The following is an 18349-nucleotide window of genomic DNA, read 5'->3' on the forward strand; positions in this document are numbered from 1 at the left end:
TGCTAACATCCATCTAGGGAAGGATTGATTTTCCCATTAGAACATAATGTGGACATTGTCTGGATGGTGATGCCTACTGTCACTGCAGCTAATAAAAAGACAGACTGCGCTTCACTCGAACTGGCCAATTATGACAAATGGCCACAGGGACACACTTCAGTTGCAATCTCAGTAGCTTGGCATGCCCATTATTTGTGCCTGTCAAGGAACGAGTTTACCTTGTATGAAATGAATATAAAGTGGGATATGGTGGCTCACACACGCACTCCCATAATTGAGGGGCCAGGCAGGAGGATCACTATGAGGTTGATGCCAGTCAGGGCTACATAGTGAGTTCCAAGCCAATCTGGGCTACAGTGAAGGACTCTGTCTCAAAAAAAGCAAAAACAAAAACAGGAACCCTAAAACTGTTTACATAAATATGGCTTTGAATCTAACATGAATACCTGGATCTTCTCTCTCAGTCACCCTCTTTCCTGAGTGTGTTTAGGTAAATTCTCTACCACGGATCTGTTTTGTCAGCCTACTCTCTGCCTTTGTACTGCAATTTGCCTCCCACAGCTACTCTAGTCCTTTAGCTACAAGACTGGTTTCCGTTCTCCTCCCTCTCTTGTTTCCCCTCCCTCTTTCCTCCTGCTTCCTCCTTTTCTTTGTTCTCTTAATTATTTATTTATTTACTTATTAACTTTTTATAGGTTCTTTGTGAATTTCACACCATGCACCCCAATGCCACTCATCTTCCCCTCCCCTTGTACCTGCCCCCCCCTTGCAACCTGCTCCCCAATAGAGAAAGAAAATTTCATTGTGGAAGCTATAATGTCACAACTCATCCCACAGTATTTCCTTTTGTCCACACTTCTTTACTTGCAAATGTTCATTGCAGTGACTCATTGATCTGGTACTAGGCCTCTTGCTTCTGCTACTCTATCAACACAGGAACCTCACTGCGGCTCCTGTGGGATATCCTGTTCTTGCCCTGTGTCATGGAGATCCTGTAGTTTTGGATCTGTAGGACTGGCCCCTTCATACACTCCAGCAGTTTATCAATTGAGTAGATGTTGGGGTGGGGCAATTCAAAGCCCCAGATGTGGGCCTGAGAGGTATCCACTGGCTCTCCCACTCTCCCACTCTCAGGGTGGCTCATCAGGAACCCTGCTGCCCAGGTGAAGTGTGGGGCCTGCTCTCCTGAGTGCTATAGCAGGTGAGGATTAGGGCCAGCTCTCCTGCTGTCATGACCCCAGGGCTAGCTCTCCTGCTTGCAGTAGGTAGCAAGGAACAAGGGTGAGGGAGGGCATCTCTTCCTCATCCGTGATACAACATGTGACAAGTAGTAGGGGCAGTTCTCCCAAGCTTGTGTCCTTGGTTGGCTCAGCCATAACTCCCACAATGTGCCAGGCCAGCTCTCCTAAGTATTACAGCTGGCTAGGGGTGGGGTCAGCCCTCCTGCTTTCTGTACCTACAGAGCCAGCTTTCCCATGATGCTCAGATGAGGGGTGGGGCCAGTTCTCCACAGCCCTCAGACATCAACATATCCCTGGGCAGCAGCCCAGACAAGGACATCTGCCTGGCCTTTGGTGGTAACAGACTTCTCCTGCTACAGGGCCACAGACTCAGACATGACCCCCAGTGTCAGCACAGGCCAGAACCCCACCATGATCCCATGTGGCATCACTAGCTACTCACATCAGGTTGTCCCTCACTCCCCTCAAGTCTCCAGTTCTGCTTTTCATTGTGCCCACATCCTTCTGTTTCTCTTTCTCTTCCATTTCTCCACCACTTCCTTGCTCCTCTTAGTGGCAGCTGGGGTCTCTGAGTGTCCGGGATTCTCTTAGGAGTGGTCTCAGGAGTGCTGTGTCCCACTCATGCATTATGGTGCTGGGCAGGATCTGCTCCCTCAACCCCAGCCTGGGCACTAAACTGGTGGTCCTCTCAGGCTAGATCCCTGTCTGGGCCCTATGGCATTCATCTGGTGGTCATCTCTGGCTTGCTAGCCCAGCCTGACTGAGTGCTCCATGTAAGGGTCATCTCTCTCGGGCTTATTCCCATGTGGAACCTGAGGTCCCGGACGGGGTTCTTCTAGTTTCCAACTTGCTCTCAGTCCTGGGAGCCCATCCAGATCTGCGCGGCATAGGACTGATGTCTTTTCAGGCTAGCTCCCTGCCTGGGTCCCTTGGTGCCAGTCTGGTTGTCATCTCGGGTTTACTTTTTCCCCCCAGGGAATCTTAGGCTACTAATCATTCAGCTGTTTACAGGCCAGAGTGTAAACATAGCCTCTCTCCTCTCTGCCTTCTACTGACGCACATGTGACACAGCAGCCATACCTGCAACACCTCTAAGGGCAGGCTATTTTTGTTTACCTTATAGCTATAGCTAGCTTGAAACTTATTATGTCAATTAGGCTGGCCTGGAACTAATATAAACTTGCCTGCCTCCTCTGCCTCTGCCTCTGCCTCTGCCTCTGCCTCTGCCTCTGCCTCTGCCTCTGCCTCTGCCTCTGCCTCCTGAGTGCTGGGAGTAAAGATATGTGTTACTACACCTGACTTTATTTTTGCTTTTGGAGGCAGGGTCTCACTACATAGCATTGATTGGACTGTACTTACTATGTAGCTCAGATTAGCTTTGAGTTTATAGCAATCTTTCTGTCTTTCCCTTTTGAATGATGTGATCACAGATCTGCATGACCATATATGGCCAAACATTCATAATATTCTGAATAATTATGGCTATTTCTTTCTTATGTTTGTCTTGGAGTAGGCCTCATGTAACCATAGCTAGCATTGAGGTCCTGATACCTCTGCCTCTATGTCCGGAGTGCTGGGGTTAGAGAGGCACAGCACTATGCAGCTTCTTACAGACATTTCTAACCTCAGTTCTGCTTTCGTTTCCTTTGTTTATCTTCTAACACAATTGACTATGTGTGTCATTTATCAAGTTCAGTTCCACAGTGACATTTCCCCCCTATTCCAGAACATAGGACTCACTCTGGGTGCTGCCTGAGATGAGATGCAGCCCAACAGTGTGTCATCGCCCACCAGCCCTGACACCAAGCAGTGGGAAGAGGAAGAACTGGGCTTCCTGGGATACTGGGAAGGCCTATCATCACTTGGAGAATGTTGCTTTGGTGATAACTGGTGTAGAAAGGATACTTTTGCAGCAGGAAGTACCCTGTGTTCATTAGGGTTTCTACTGCTGTGAGCAGACACCATGACCACAGCTACTCTTACAAAGGAAAACATTTAATTGAGGCTGGCTTACAGCTTCAGAGGTTTCGTATGTTATCATCATGGTGAGAAACATAGCAGCATCCAACAGACATGGTACTGGAGAAGGAGCTGAGAGTTCTGTGTCTTGATCTGCAGGCAGAAGTAAAAGCCCAACTAGACCTAGCTTGAGCATATGAGACCTCAAAGCCCAACCCACAGTGACATACGTCCTGCAACAAGGCCATATGTCCTCATAGTGCCACTCCCTATGGGCCAAGCATTCAAACACAGGAGTCTGCGGGAGCCACTCCAATTCAAACCAACGCACACCCTATGTTGGTTGATACAGGGTAGAATTGCTTAGGCAAAGGAGGCCTATTCTGAGGAACTATATCCATCAGATTAGCCAGTAGGCAAGGCAGTGAGAACTTTCTTACCATAGATTGATGCTAATAGGCCCAGCTCACCATGGGTGGTACCACCCCTGGGCAGATAGTCCTGGGTTGTAGAAGAAGGCAGGCTGACAACACTGTGTAACAAAACACCAACACTAGACTTGAGAAGCCCTCTTTTGAGTTGTTTGCTAGTCAGGGTTGTGCAAAAGAATCCCAAAATACAATATAACTGATTGCTATGGCCTTTGATTGCCCCATGGCCAGGCATGGTCTTACAGGTCTGTGACCACATCATTCAGGAGGGAGAGGCAGAAAGATTACCTTTGGTTGTTCTAGGAGGTGGAAAGTAAGTCCCTATTGTTAACATCCCTATTGCTTCAGAGACTGGGCCTAGAGGCCCCTGAACTGGAACTACTTAAATGCCTCCTCCCTAAGGCCTTGCTTTTATGGTACAAGAGGGCACCATGAAGCTTCCAAAGGAGGAGAGCAACTGCAGTCCTAACCAGCTATGTATGATGTCTATCAACTTCAAGACCTGACTGCCCTGGTTGCTTATTTTCCTACATTACAGCTCAGGACTGACACCCAGTGGCTTGTGAGAATAAAGCTCTCCAAATGCATTTCAACTCTGCAGGAATGGAAGAAGTATTTATTTCCTTGTTAGTGAAAGTTGTAAAACTTCCTATTCAGAAATGGAAAGAAGAATTCCCCTTCTGGGGAATCAGGAAGCCTTCTACCACTGACCCACATCCATAGACCAGCCTTCTCAGAGAGCTGGGTTTAGCCACTGTTTTCTGCTAACCAGGAAAGTCCTGAAGACATACATACAAGCAACATTATACGTATGAATACACATGACTATATGAACATATATATGATTTATTATATTCCTAAATATAACCTGCTTGGTTACATATACATATATATGCATATACATGTATGTGTGTAACAGCAATTAATGGGAAAGAGGCTAAAAATGTGCGAGAGAGCAAGGAGAGGTATATGGAAGGATTTGAAGGGAGGAAAAAGAAGGGAGAAACGTGTAATTCTACTATATCAAAAGTATTCTGATTATTACAGAATTTAGGACCGTGAACCAGTGGGAAATTTTCAGTTGCACTGTTATAACCGATTTTTTTTTTTTAAATTTAGGTAGAATTTTTATTATCTAGTCCTTGGTCCAGGGACATTTAGGTTGTTTCCATTTTCTAGCTATTGTGAATAGAGAGGCAATGAACATAACTGAGCAAGTATCTGTGGAGTATGATGTTGAGACCTTTGGCATGTGCTAAGGATGCCATAGCTGGGTCATATGGTAGATTTATTTTTAGCTTTTTGAGAATTCTCTTCAGCAGTTTCCAAAATGGCCGTATCAGTTTGCAATTCCATCCACGGTGAGTGAGTGTTCCTGAGGTTTTTTTTTTTATGTTTAATGCATATATAAATATAAAAAACACTAGTTTTACATTTATATATGTATTTGTATGTGTGGCCTGAAAGGTAGCCCAGTAGGTAAAGGCACTTGCCAAGTGCCTACGATCTGAGTCCAAATCTCAGGACTCACATGTAGAAAGAGAGAAATGACTCTCACAAGTTGTCTTCTGACCACCACACTTATGCCATGGCACAAGCATCTATCCATAAGAATAAGTAAATGTAATGCAATTGTTTTAAAAATAAAATTCAAGGCCAGATTCTGTCTACAAAGTATAAATACATTTTTTTTTTTTTTAACAAGTGAAGGTTTGGAAAATCACGTGTGTTCAGAAAAACGCTTCCTCTAGCTCAGTGATGTGTAGTCTACTGCCTATCAGTGGTGGCAATGCCAGGTTTGCTTCAGTGTCAGGTGCCTGCGCTTGCAAACTTCATTTCATTAAGAATTATATGTGGCCCTCTCTCCTTTGTGCAGCTGGCATGCCGTCCAGACCAAAGAAGACCTCAAAACTCCAGGGCTGTGTGAGCAACTGATATTGCCATATCAGCATGTACCGCAAACACCCAGAAGGCCATGGAAATGCTGGCGGCATGCATCACCACAGCATCAACTTCAACAAATATCTTCCAGGTTACTTCAGGAAAGCTGGTATGTGAGGCATTACCACTTGAAGAGAAACCAAAACTTCTGCCCAACTGTCAACCTGAATAAATTGTGGACACTGGTCAGAGAGCAGACACGGGTTAATGCTGAAAAAAAAAAAAAACCAACAAGACTGGAGCTGCTCCCATCATTGATGGTGGGTGATCAGGCTACTACAAAGTTCTGGGGAAGGGAAAGCTCCCTAAGCAACTGTCATTGTGAGGGCCGAATTCGTCAGCAGAAGAGCTGAAGAGAAAATAAAGAGTGTTGGAGGTACCTGTGTTCTGGTGGCTTAAAGCTATGCAGGAGGTTAATTAAATGCTAACATTAAAATAATAATAACTATATATGTATGACTCTTTTTGCCTGCATGTAATGTTTGTGTCCTATTTGAATGCTGGTACTTGAAAAGGATGGAAGATGGCGCCATATCCCCCAGAACTTGAGTTACTGATGATTGTGAGCTGCCATGTGGGTGAGGGGAATCAAACCTGGATCCTCTAGAAGAGCATCCAGTGTTCTCAACTGTTGAGCCATCTCTCCACTACCTCTGGTCAATGAAAAATGTTTGAACTGGGTCTAACTCTGTTGCTCAAGCTAGTCTCAAACTGCTCAAATGATCTTCCTGCCTCTGCCTCCTTAAAGGATGGAATGACAGGCTCCTTCCTACAAACCTGGTTTTGTAAACATTATTAACACACCATCTGAGACAGGAAACAAAACAAGCAAAACAAAACAAAAAAACAGTGTTTGTTTTGGAACAACAGTCTAAACACAGACATCAGAGCTTCCTTGTGGACTTAAAAAAAACTTACATTTATTTACTTTGTGTGCATGTGTGTGGATGCACACATGACATGGTACACATATGAAGGTCAGAGGACAACTTGTAGGAGCTCTCCTTTCATATGTAGTTCCAGTAGGTCCAACTCTAGTCTTTGGGCTTGGCAGCAAGTCCCTTAATCTACTGAATAGTTTCATCAGTACCTTGTGAACTCTTGATGTAGAGTTTTCATTACTTTCCATTCTGCAACCTTAGCATCCACAAGAAAGGTAAGCATCAGGCTTGGAGGCAGAGGCTCCACTGGGAGCCATGTTGGGAGGGGTCTGGTACTTCGAAGACAGAGAAGAATCTGAATGCCATTCAAATGTCACTTAAGCTACTTAATTCAGAGGTTTCATTTAAAACTCATTAAACTGGACCTGGTAGCTCTGATGTGTAATCCCAGTTACTCAGGAGACTGAGACAGGAGGATCATGATGTGTTCGTGCCTGGGCAAGGCCTGAAGAGAGCAAGTTCAAAGCTAGTGTCTTAGTTAGGGTTCCCATTGCCGTGAGTACCAAGGCAACTCACATAAAGGACAAAATTTAATTGGAGCTGGCTTACAGGTTCAGAGGTTCAGTCCATTATCAACAAGGTAGGAGCATGGCACCATCCAGGTAGGCATGGCTTGGGAGGAGCTGAGAGTTCTACACCTTGATCTGAAAGCTGCTAGAAGACTGTCTTCCAGGCAGCTAGAAGTGTCTCAAAGCCCACCCCCAAAGTGACACACTTCCTCCCACAAGGCCACAACTCCTAATAGTGCCACTCCCTGGGCTGAGCATATTCAGACCACCACACTCCATTCCCTGACCCCCACAGGCTTGTTCAAACACATAAGTCTATAGGGGCCATGCCTAGCCATAGGATAATGCAAAATACATTTAGTCCTACTTCAAAAATCCCCACAGTCTATCACAGCCTCATCAATGTTTAAAAGTCCAAAGTTCAAAAACTCTTCTGAGAGTCATCTAATCACTTCACTGCAATCCCCTACAAAATTAAAATTAAAAATCAGAGCATATACCTCCAACATCACAGGATATATATTACCATTCCAAAATGTCATAGTGTGGAAATACTGGACCAAAGCAAGACCAAAACTCTAAACTCTGCATCTCCATGTCTGATGTCAAAGCACTCTTCAGATCTCCAACTCTTTTCATCTTTGTTAACTGCTATCAGCAGGTCTGACATTCAGCAGCAACAAATGTCATTCTCCTGGGCTGGTTCTACTCCCTCTTAGCTGCTTTCCTCAGAAGGTATCACATGGCTCTGACATCTCTAACATCTTGGGGCACCTTAGAAAACTTCAACTTTACAGCTTCTTGTTCCAATGTTCTGGGATCCACACGCAATCTTCTGCCCTCTGTAGCACTCTAGGCTCTGGTTGACTACTCTCCATTGTTGCTGCTATTCTTGGTGATCATTTCCAATTCGCTGGAGTCTTCCACTGCAACCAGCCTTCACCAACAGCCTCTCATAGCTTCATGGTGCCTAGCTTCAACTTCTTTCCAAGACCTCTTTGGTCCTGGCCATCAACTGCCACTGAGGCTGCACCTTCACCATTGGCCTTCACTGGCCTCTTACAGTACCAAGTATTAGCTGTTCTCCATCACCTTTTTATGACTTCAAAGCCAGTACTTCCTGAATGATTCTTAAATATTACCAAGTCCAGCTCCAGCACAAGGTACAACCTTGGCTATCTCTGGAACACAGCTCCTTTGTGCTCTCAGAAAACTAGGAGAAGACTGTCTTTTAGGCAGCTAGGAGGAAGGTCTAAAAGCCCACCCCCAAATTGGCACACTTTTCCCCACAAGGTCATTTTCCTAATAGTGTCACTCCCTGAGCCAAGCATATTCCAACCACCACAGCTAGCTTGGACAATTTATGGAAATCCTGCTGAAAGAAAGAAAGAAAGAAAGAAAGAAAGAAAGAAAGAAAGAAAGAAAGGAAGGAAGGAAGAAAGAAAGGAAGGAAGAAAGAAAGAAAAAAAAGAAAGGAAAAAAGAGAGAGAGGGAGAGAGAAGGGGGAGGGAGGAAGAGAGGAAGAAAGAAAGAATAAAAGGAAGTAAGGAAGAAAGAAAGAAAAAAAGCAAACAAGAAAGAAAGAGGGATGGAGGAAGGAAGGAAGGAAGAGGGAGTAATAGAGGAAAGAAGGAAGGAAGAAAGAAAGAGAGAGGAAGAAAGAAAGAAAGAAAGAAAGAAAGAAAGAAGAAAGAAAGAGAGAGAGAGAGCTGGGGCACTTGATGAGTATGTACCCTAGGTTGGATTCCCAGTACTGAATCAATCAAACAACAACAAAACAAAACAAGAAGGAACAAAGTCCAGACTGAATGTTCTTCTCTTCCCTGGTGTGGTAGCACACACTCATAATCTCAGTACTAAAGAGGCAGAGGAAGGAACTTGCTGCCAATCCTAGGTCAGTTGGAATATGAAGTGAAACACTGTCCCATAACACAAGTAAGCAAACAAAACAGCCATCCTTCATTTGGGAACTAGTTGGAAGACATGTGTGAACCTTGCCTGTTAAGACATCTGTGGCATTGTGTTGAATTGCACAACTGTTGAGACAGGGTCTCATGTTAGCCCAGACTATAGAAAAGAAAACATGATGGTCCATTTTCAGGGCAGAAGTACCCTGAGTCAGCTTTGGTCTGTTTACAGATGAACAGGAAGCACTGGGCACCTACTGGTACCTGATAATCTAGCTGTTCCACTCAAACTAGAAATTTAGAACAGAAAATGACTAACCATCAAACTTGTTTGACAATCTTCAGACACCACAAATTCCATGCACTCAAAATACTTGAAAATGGAATTTAACACGCAGAGATAACATTCCCACAGTTGTTGTTAAGAAACAGACAACATCATTGCATAAGTGGAAGATCCAACCAAGAACAGATAGAAGGCTTTTGACACACAAAGAATCCATAGATAAGACAAAAACGTCAAGTGATGTGACTTGAGGATCCTGGTGGTTAAAGGTCTGGCTGGAGGCAATGAGAGGGCGGGCTCAGTTGGAGCTGCAGAGAGTGAGTTGTGTTTACTGTCTTGGCTCTCTTCTTGGCTCTGTGCTCTGCGTTTTGGCTGCCACTGTTCCTGTTGCTGTGGTTCTGAGGATGCTCAGCTTTTGTGGAGGGACCAGGATTGCTGCTGCTAGAGACCTGGATACACAAGCAAAGGAAGGTAACACGAAAAGAGAATTGAGCTCAGTGTGAATTTCATCCATTATGTTAATAGATAAAATGTGTTCTGGAAAGAACTTCCCATTGCTGCATATATTTCCTATCTTCCAATCCAGTGCCAGAGCTTTGCCTCCACTCCTATCTCATTTTTGTCATTACCACGATTACTCTTTAGAGGCAGGGTCTCCCTGTGTAGCCAGGCTGGCCTAGAACTCACAGCCATTTTCTTATGGGAGCCTTCCAAGTGTTTAGGATTACAGGCCTGGGTTGTGCCTAACAAATTACAAGGAAAGAATTTCACCCTTCAGAAAATATCAGGCTAATTTCTTGAGTCAGATGGGAGACATCAGGAAACTGTCACTTCTCATTTGGCAGGATGGTCTTGCCCATTACTGCCTTCCTGAGTCTCCATGACATGCTTCTTTCAGTGAGTGCAGTATCTACAACAGGGTAGAAATAGCTAGATTCATGGCTGCATCACAGAACTTGGAAGGGAACTTTATTTAGAGTGAGTTTGGTGGTAGATGTCCTGTTTGTTCTCAGTGAGGGTACTATTGTTGGGAGAAGGAGCAGCTGTCTTGTGTTCACAGCTTCTCACCTGGGAAATATGAAAGGTAATTTCTACTATGTTTTTATTAACACTCTGTTCCTTCATTTGGAAAAGATCCTCAATCATTCTAATATATCCTAGCCTACCATTTTCTTGTTTTTTCCTTTCTTTCTTTCCTTCTTTCCTTCCTTCCTTCCTTCCTTCCTTCCTTCCTTCCTTCTTATCTTTACTAGACATGGTTTCATGTAGTCCAAACTGGTCTCAAATTCACTAAGTAGCCAAGAATGACCTTGAACTTTTGATCTGCTTCCATCTTCTGAAAGCTGGGATTGCCAGTTTAGACTAGAGATTGAACCCAGGGCTTGTGTGCGTGCTAGGCAAACACTCTCGCATCTAGGATACCTCCTTAGCACCTTTTCTTTTCTTTCTTTTATTTTCTTCTTCCTCTCTGTCTCTCTGCCTTTCTGTATCTTACTGTCTCTGTCTCCTTTCTTCCTCTTTCTTTCTTTCTTTCTTCCTTTCTTTCTTTCTTTCTTTCTTTTTTTCTTTGGTGCAATAAACTTTATTGATGGTATTCGAGAGAGTAGGGAGGGTTTCCAAGGCCCCTCCTGTTATGGGGGTTTGGGAGGAAATTGTGAGGGAGATGCTCAGTGCTGGGGGCCGAGTTAGGACAGGGACTCCTCAATAACTGAGGGCCTCTCTCTTGCTCTCAGCGTCCTTGCTGGGGTGGGAAGTCCAGGGCTTCTTACTCCTTAGAGGCCATGTAGGTCATGAGGTCTACCACCCTGCTGCTATAACATAGTCATTGTCATACCAGAAAAATGAGCTTTACAAAGTTGTCATTGAGAGCAATGCCAGCCCCAGCATCAAAGATAGAAGAGTAGGAGTTGCTGTTGAAGTTGCAGGACACAACCTGGTCCTCAGTGTAGCCCAGGATGGCCTTTAGTGGGGCCTCGGATGCCTGCTTCACCACTTTCTTGATGTCATCATACTTGGCAGGTTTCTCTAGGTAGCGTGTCAGATCCACAATGGATACATTAGAGGTAGGAACACAAAAGGCCATGCCAGTGAGCTTCCATTCAGCTCTGGGATGACCTTGCCCACAGCTTTGGCAGCACCAGCGGATGCAGGCATGATGTTCTGTGCATGGCCATCATGTCACAGCTTTCCAGAGGGGCCATGCACAGTCTTCTGAGTGGCAGTGACGGCAAGGACCGTGGTCATGAGCCCTTCCACGATGCCAAAGTTGTTTATTTCTCTTTTTTTCTTCCAAGGATTTCTTGTAGCCTAGACTGAGCTCCAACTGTGTAGTTGACAATGACCTTGAACTCCTAAAAATGTTTTCATTTACATTTTAAAAGTTTATTTTATGTTGGGGGGGCTGCATATGCCACAGCACATATGTGGAGAGCACAGGGCAATTTTTGGGAATCAGTTCTCTTCTTTCACCTTACAGGGTCCTAGGGATTGAATTCAGGTCATCAATCGGGCCTGACAGCAAGTTCTTTTAGCCACTGAGCCATCTCGATGACCTGTAACCTGGATCAGCAGGTGGTTCTTCAGTGACAGGGTCCTGCGTGGGAGGTGCCACTGGGTGAAAGATAAAGAAGATAGAAGAGATGGACTCAGGAGGTCTTACATATGCTATGACTTATGCCAAGCAAGCTTAAGAAGCACAGCATTTTATATATTATTTTCGGGAGAGAAATGGGATGAATCCAGCAGAATCTGTCATACAATGGACCTGAGCTCTGTAAGCAGAGCTTCTTGAAGAAGCTGATGTATACCATTGCAGGCTGCTGGTTTTTTTTTTTAAAAGATTTATTTATTTATTTTTATGTGTATGAGTACACTGTAGCTGTACAGATGGCCACGAGCCATGTATGTGGCTGCTGGGAACTGAACTCAGGACCTCTGCTCTCTCTGGCCCTGCTCGTTCCACACAGCTCGCTCCGGCATAATACACTGTAGCTGTCTTCAGATGCACCAGAAGAGGGCGTCAGATCTCATCATGGATGGTTGTGGTTGCTGGGATCCAACTTAGGACCTTTGTAAGAGCAGTCAGTGCTCTTACCTGCTGAGCCATCTTGCCAGCCTGCAGGCTGCTGGTTTGTGGAGGTGTGGCTTCAGCAGGTTCTTGCTGGAAATCTAATGCAAATGGCTTGGTGGATTTGACACACCCACCGGAGTTGATGCCACTGAGGCTGATGAAGCTCTACTCTGTTCCAGCAGCATGCCTTTTGACATAGGACACTGCAGGCAGAATCCCCAGGGAAGCTCACTCTATGGAGATGTAAAAGCTGTAGCCAATGGGATGTGCTGGCTCAGCACTCAGGAGGCTGAGGCTTGAGGGTGGCTGTTAGTTTGAGGCTAACCTGGGTTTCATAGTGAATTTCAGGTGTGAGAATTTTGTCTTAAACTGGTTTAATAATTGACTCTGCTTCTGCTCATAAGTCCTGCTCTCTTGTCATTTATTACCATCAGTTAGATTAGCTTTTAACTATTTTTAACCACATGTAATTAGCTTTCCTGAAATGTTGACTCACTGCTGAGTTCAAGACCATGCACACACATAAATTCCTAGAGTTTTTCAATGTTTAAACATTGTCACCTTTATACTTCCCTTCTGCTCTTTTTCAGCTGCTTTCTAAGTTAGCCCCTCGGGCTTGGACTGTGAGGTAGAACGTCAGTTAATGAGGAACAGCTCTCACTAGGGATAAAAGACAGGTCATGTTGACATGTGTGCTTCCTCCTCTGCTTTTTGGACTATACAGCCTTCCATCTGGAAGTTATTAAGGCATTACCAAGACACTGTAACTGATGAAGTAGTCCTCTACTTTATAATATTGAACACATTTCTAACGCAGGCTGGCCTGGGCTAGAATGAGACCCCATCCATGCCAGCTTCAAGTCTGAAATGGAACTTTCCTGTCCTGGTCTTCTGCATGTTTTGCTTATGATTGTGGTGAATTCCATTTGGGCTAGTTGGAGAAAATTCTGAGGCAATACTGAAAACAATATTTTCTCTGTCATCTGAGGCAAAGCATGTAGACCGTATATTGATTCAGCTTATTAATGTTGTCCATGTATGTGCACACACCTGTATATGCAAGTGTGCTCAAGCACGTGTGTGTGTGTGTGTGTGTGTGTGTGTGTGTGTGTGTGTGTGTGTGTGTGTAGGGAGGGCATCTTCAGGTACCTTTCATCTTCTTGTTCGAGACAGGGTCTTTCCTTAGCCTGGGGCTTTGCAGAGAAGGATAGACTAGCTACCCAGTGTGCTTCTGGGGATTTTCCTGTCTCAGCTTCCATTCCCCAGTCACTGGGATTATAAGCATGGGCCACTGCTTAGACTTTTTACCTGGATTCTGGAAAAGCAAACTCATATCTCTATGTGTGTGACTCGGGAGTTTTACCAGCTGAAGTGTCTCCCCAGCCCATGTCCGGTTTTTTCTTTTTCCTTTCATTGAAAATAGATTTTTCTCATATAATACATCCTTATTATGGTTCTTCCTCCTCTACTCCTCCCAGCTCCTCACCACCTTTCTGTCTCTCCTTAGAAAAGAAATAAGCTTCTATGGATAATAATAAAATATAATAAGATGAAACCAAAACTAACACATTGGAATTAGATAGCACAAACAGAATGAAAACAGCCCAAGAAAAGGCACAAGAATCAGAGAACCACTCGTTTGCACACTCTCCATTCGATCCTCCCATTCCAGGCCCCTCCAGTCTATCCATAACTAACTATTCTAATTCATTTTCTTAGGGAGATCTACTCTCTCTCTCCTCGGCCCCTTATTTCATACTAAACCTCTGTGGTTCTACAAATTGTAGCTTGGTTCTTATTGACTTAGCAACTAATATACCGTATTTGCTGTTCTGGGTCTGGGATACCCCACTCAAAATTATTTTTTCTATTTATCCATTTATCTATTCTATTTCTATCCATTTATCTGCAATTTTCATGATTTGATTTTATTTAATGGCTGACTAATAATCAATTATATAAATGTATCATATTTTCTTTATTCATTCTCCTGTCATATCTAGGTTGTTTCCAATTTTTAGCTATTATGAATAAAACAGACATGAGCATAGTTGAGCAAGTGCCTTTGTGAATAGATGAAGCGTCCTTTGGGTATATGCCTAAGAATGGTCTAGCTGGATCTTGAGGTAGATCAATCCTATCTTCCTGAGGAACTGCCACACTGATTTTCATGGTGGCTATACATGATTACACTCTCATCAGCAGTAGAGGAGTGTTCCCGTTGCTCTACATCCTTGCCAGCATGAGCTATCACTCGTTTTATTGATCTTAGCCACTCAGATGGATGTAAGATGAAAGTTTAAAGGAGTTTTGGTTTACATGTCCCTGGTGGCGAAGGATATTAAACATTTAAGTGTTTCTCAGCCATTTGAGTTTCCTCTTTTGAGATTTTTTTTTTTGTTTAGATCTGTATACCACTTTTTTCTGTTTCTTTTTCTTTTTTAATCAATATCATATTTTTCACATTTTACTTGTCATTTTGTGACTACAATTGAACATTATACTGGTTACATTTTCTGAGATTCTAATCAATTAATTAGAAGTGAAAGGATATATATTCATGGTTTTCTCATCTGTATCATAAACATACATGAACTTTTAAATTTAAACAAAATGTAACATAATGCTGCATTGATAGGCAAAGTTATTTGACTGTCACTTTTTTGTTTTGCGGAAAACTTCACATATAAGGATATCATTATATGATCTATGCTGTCCTCTCTCCCATTTCTGTGTACTACTTTTTATCTGAGGTATTTTTTCTTGATATCTAGGGTCTTTTTTTTTTTTTTTTTTAGTTTTTTCCTATATTTTGAATATTAGCCCTCCTTTAAATGTGTCGTTGGTAAAGCATTTTCCACTTTGTAGGCTGCCACTTTATCTGAACGATGCTGTCCTTTGCCGTGCAGAATCTTTTCAGTTTCACGAAGTCCAATTAATTAACTGTCGGTCTTAGTGACTATGCTAATAGTGTTCTGTTCAGAAAGTCTTTTTCTGTGCCAAAGAGTTCAAAGTTATTCCCCCAGTTTCTCTTCTATCAGGCTCAGTGTGTTTGACTTTCTGTTGAAGCCTTTGATCCATTTGGAGTTGCGTTTTGTGTGAGATGACAGGGATGGGTCTATTTGGATCTTCTAGATGCAGCTGCCCAGTTTAACTAACACCATTTGTTGAAGATGCTGTTTATTTTTTCTCCATGTATTTCTGGGCTTCTTTATAGGTGAACACATGGATTCTTTAATAGCACAAGTTGTCTTTGAGAATTCTTTGAGTGTCAGCATAGACTTTCTAAACACTACTGTGTAGTAGAAACCTATTTTCCCTTTAGTAATCTGAATCTGTCATCCCAGTGACTAGACATGATCTTTCTGTGCCCTTCACTTCAGTGGGAGGAGGTAACCCAATAGTTGCTGTTGGCATTCCTGCCCTCCAACCAGCAGAACTCAGTATCATGGAAGAAGATGAAGAATCCTGCAACTGCTAGATAAGAGAATGAGCAGAATTGTCCTTCTCTAGAAAGCCAGACTGGCAGAAGGAATGACCCCATACATCGACTGTCATATAAGTTTACTAGTGACCGTCTGTGAGAACACATTCTTCTAGACTATTGTACAATTACTGGTACATTTATAACTTAAGTTTTGATTAGTCCACCCCTAGCCTGTTAGCTGGGATTCCCTTGTTTTCTAGGACATGGGTAAATCCAGTAAAATTAAGCAGGTGTAGTGGCACACACCTGTAATCCTGGCAGCTGGGAGAAGCAGGAGAATTGAGAGTTCAAAGTGATTCTTGGCTACACAGCAAGTTGGAGGCCAGCCTAAAGTATGTGAACCCCACATCAAAGTAAACCCTGCCTCAAAACTGTACTGTGCACTCCACAGGGATGTGCTCTTCTCCATTTGCCGTGAAGTAAAAATAATCCATGGACTACCACGAAGATTGTATTATCCACTATATCACCATGACAAAATATCTGACAGAGGAAACTTACGGAAGGGCTTATTGGGGTTCATCCTTTGAGGGTACGGTCCATTATGATGGTGAAGAAGTGGCAGCAAGAGCATGATGCAGCTGGTTGCATTGTACCTGGAGGCGGGGTGGGGATGGTGGTACACTTTTATTCAGTCCAGAATCTCAGCCCATGATAGTCCAATCCACATTCAGGATAAGTCTTTCCTTGCAGCTAAACCTTTCTGGGAATGCTTACACACACACACACACACACACACACACACACACACACACACCTTGGTGTGTTTCCTAGGTGACGGTAGATCCATTGAGTTGACAATGGTGAGGAAGCAACACATGATAGCGGTGCTGTGTGACATGTCCCGACTCTGAGAGCAGATCCAAATTGGGACTAGAGTTAATTCTTTTTTCTGTTTTTTTTTGTTTGTTTGTTTTTTGAGACAGGGTTTCTCTGTGTAACCTTGGCTATCCTGGAACTTACTCTGTAGACCAGGCTGGCCTCGAACTCAGAGATCTGCCTGCCTCTGCTTCTCAAGTGCTAGAATTAAAGGCATGTGTCACTACTGCCTGGTGACTAGAGTTAATTTTGATGAGGAAGAAATACTTGCCTTTCTGTGGTACAAGTGTCCCACTATTGTCTGGGCTGCCACTTGGTGGCAATGGTTCTATACTAAGGTCTCAGAGCTGACCTTTGTTCTTGTCATATGGGCCATCTGGTCATTCTTTGAAGAGGGGAGTCATGCTAGCTCCCTCAGCCACTAGTACCCCTTTGCATTTAAGGGAGAAAGGCTGATGGAAAGAATGGCCCCTTGTCCATCAGCAGTGGCTGTCTTTTGGGAGGTGTATGGGTTATTTTGCCTCTGTGATTAACAACTCAATAGCACAAGGGTTTATTTTGGTTCCAGGTTTGAGGTTTACAGTAGCAGGAATGGCAAAATGGCAGAATTGTCTTTGGCAAGGGTGGCAGATAGAGCTTGATATAGCTGTTGTGTGCCCACATCTGGGCAGATCAGGAAGCAAAGAGTTGGGTGGGCTTCTGCTCAGTTCCCTTTTTCCTCGTCAATTTTAGTAGGTCTCCAGTCCAGGGGATAGAGTCATCCACATGCAGGGTGGATCTTCTCTTCTCAGTAATCTTTGGACGAGCTCTCCCAAGTGTTTCCAGAAGTAAATCTCTCCAGATATTCTAAATGCAGTCAAGCTGACAACAAACATGAATCACTTAGGATCCAGATACACAGTGTATCTGGATTGACTTTCCTAATACTGTTCTCCACCCAAGAGTAGACGTGCTCCTACTGATGTCAAAACAAGACAAGCACGCCAGCAATCGCTGCTCCTGCCAACATAATAGAGAGATTATGATTCGTGCAGTGAGGCCCCAAAAGGGGAGAGCAAATGTCTCCTCTCCACAGGGTTGCTTGATCTCTGAAGACTTTCTCAGAAGCTTTGAACCTGCCTGCCAGAACCATCTGAGAGAAAAGGAAGGGTGAAGCCTTTTCCTACTTCCCGAGTTCCCATCTGTCAGCGTTCATGGAGAGTTAACCTCTCCTTCTCCTGTGTTGTTTGTGTGGGTGTTGGTGGCACAGAGGCACCATCAAGTGCCGCCTGAATGATGCTGGGTAAAGAAGTCAGAAGTGCTGAAGAAGAGCTCCCAGCGTAGAGTGTACACCGAGACAGGGGCTGCACCTTAGTGGCAGAGAACTTGTTTATCACGGGCAAGGCGCTAGTCTCAATCCCTAGCACTGCAAAAAAAAAAAAAGAGAAAAAGCATTATTGCTGGACATCTGCAAGAGAGAATACTGTCTAATTTGTATAAATATGGTTATTTATATAGAAAATCAAAGTGATATCACAACGTAAAGTAATTGCAACAACCTTTCTAGATTGAAAAAATATATGAAGTCTACACTGTATCTGTAAACTCTTTAGAAAAGGCATTAGAGCTGGGCTATGGTGGCGCACGCCTTTAATCCCAGCATTCAGGAGGCAGAGGCAGGTGGATCTCTGTGAGTTCAAGGCCAGCCTGGTCTACAGAGTGAGTCCTAGGAAAGCCAAGGCTACACTGAGAAACGAAAGGAAAGAGAGAGGGGTTGGG

General features: G+C 43.8%; 1 pseudogene; it reads right to left on the bottom strand.

The window, feature by feature from the left end:
• Positions 1–2218: 2218 nt before the first annotated feature.
• On the bottom strand, positions 2219–2343 carry LOC116082917 (annotated as a pseudogene).
• Between the last annotated feature and the right edge of the window lie 16006 nt (positions 2344–18349).

The sequence above is a fragment of the Mastomys coucha genome, unplaced genomic scaffold (genome assembly GCF_008632895.1).
Source record: "Mastomys coucha isolate ucsf_1 unplaced genomic scaffold, UCSF_Mcou_1 pScaffold7, whole genome shotgun sequence".
Classification (NCBI taxonomy): domain Eukaryota; kingdom Metazoa; phylum Chordata; class Mammalia; order Rodentia; family Muridae; genus Mastomys; species Mastomys coucha.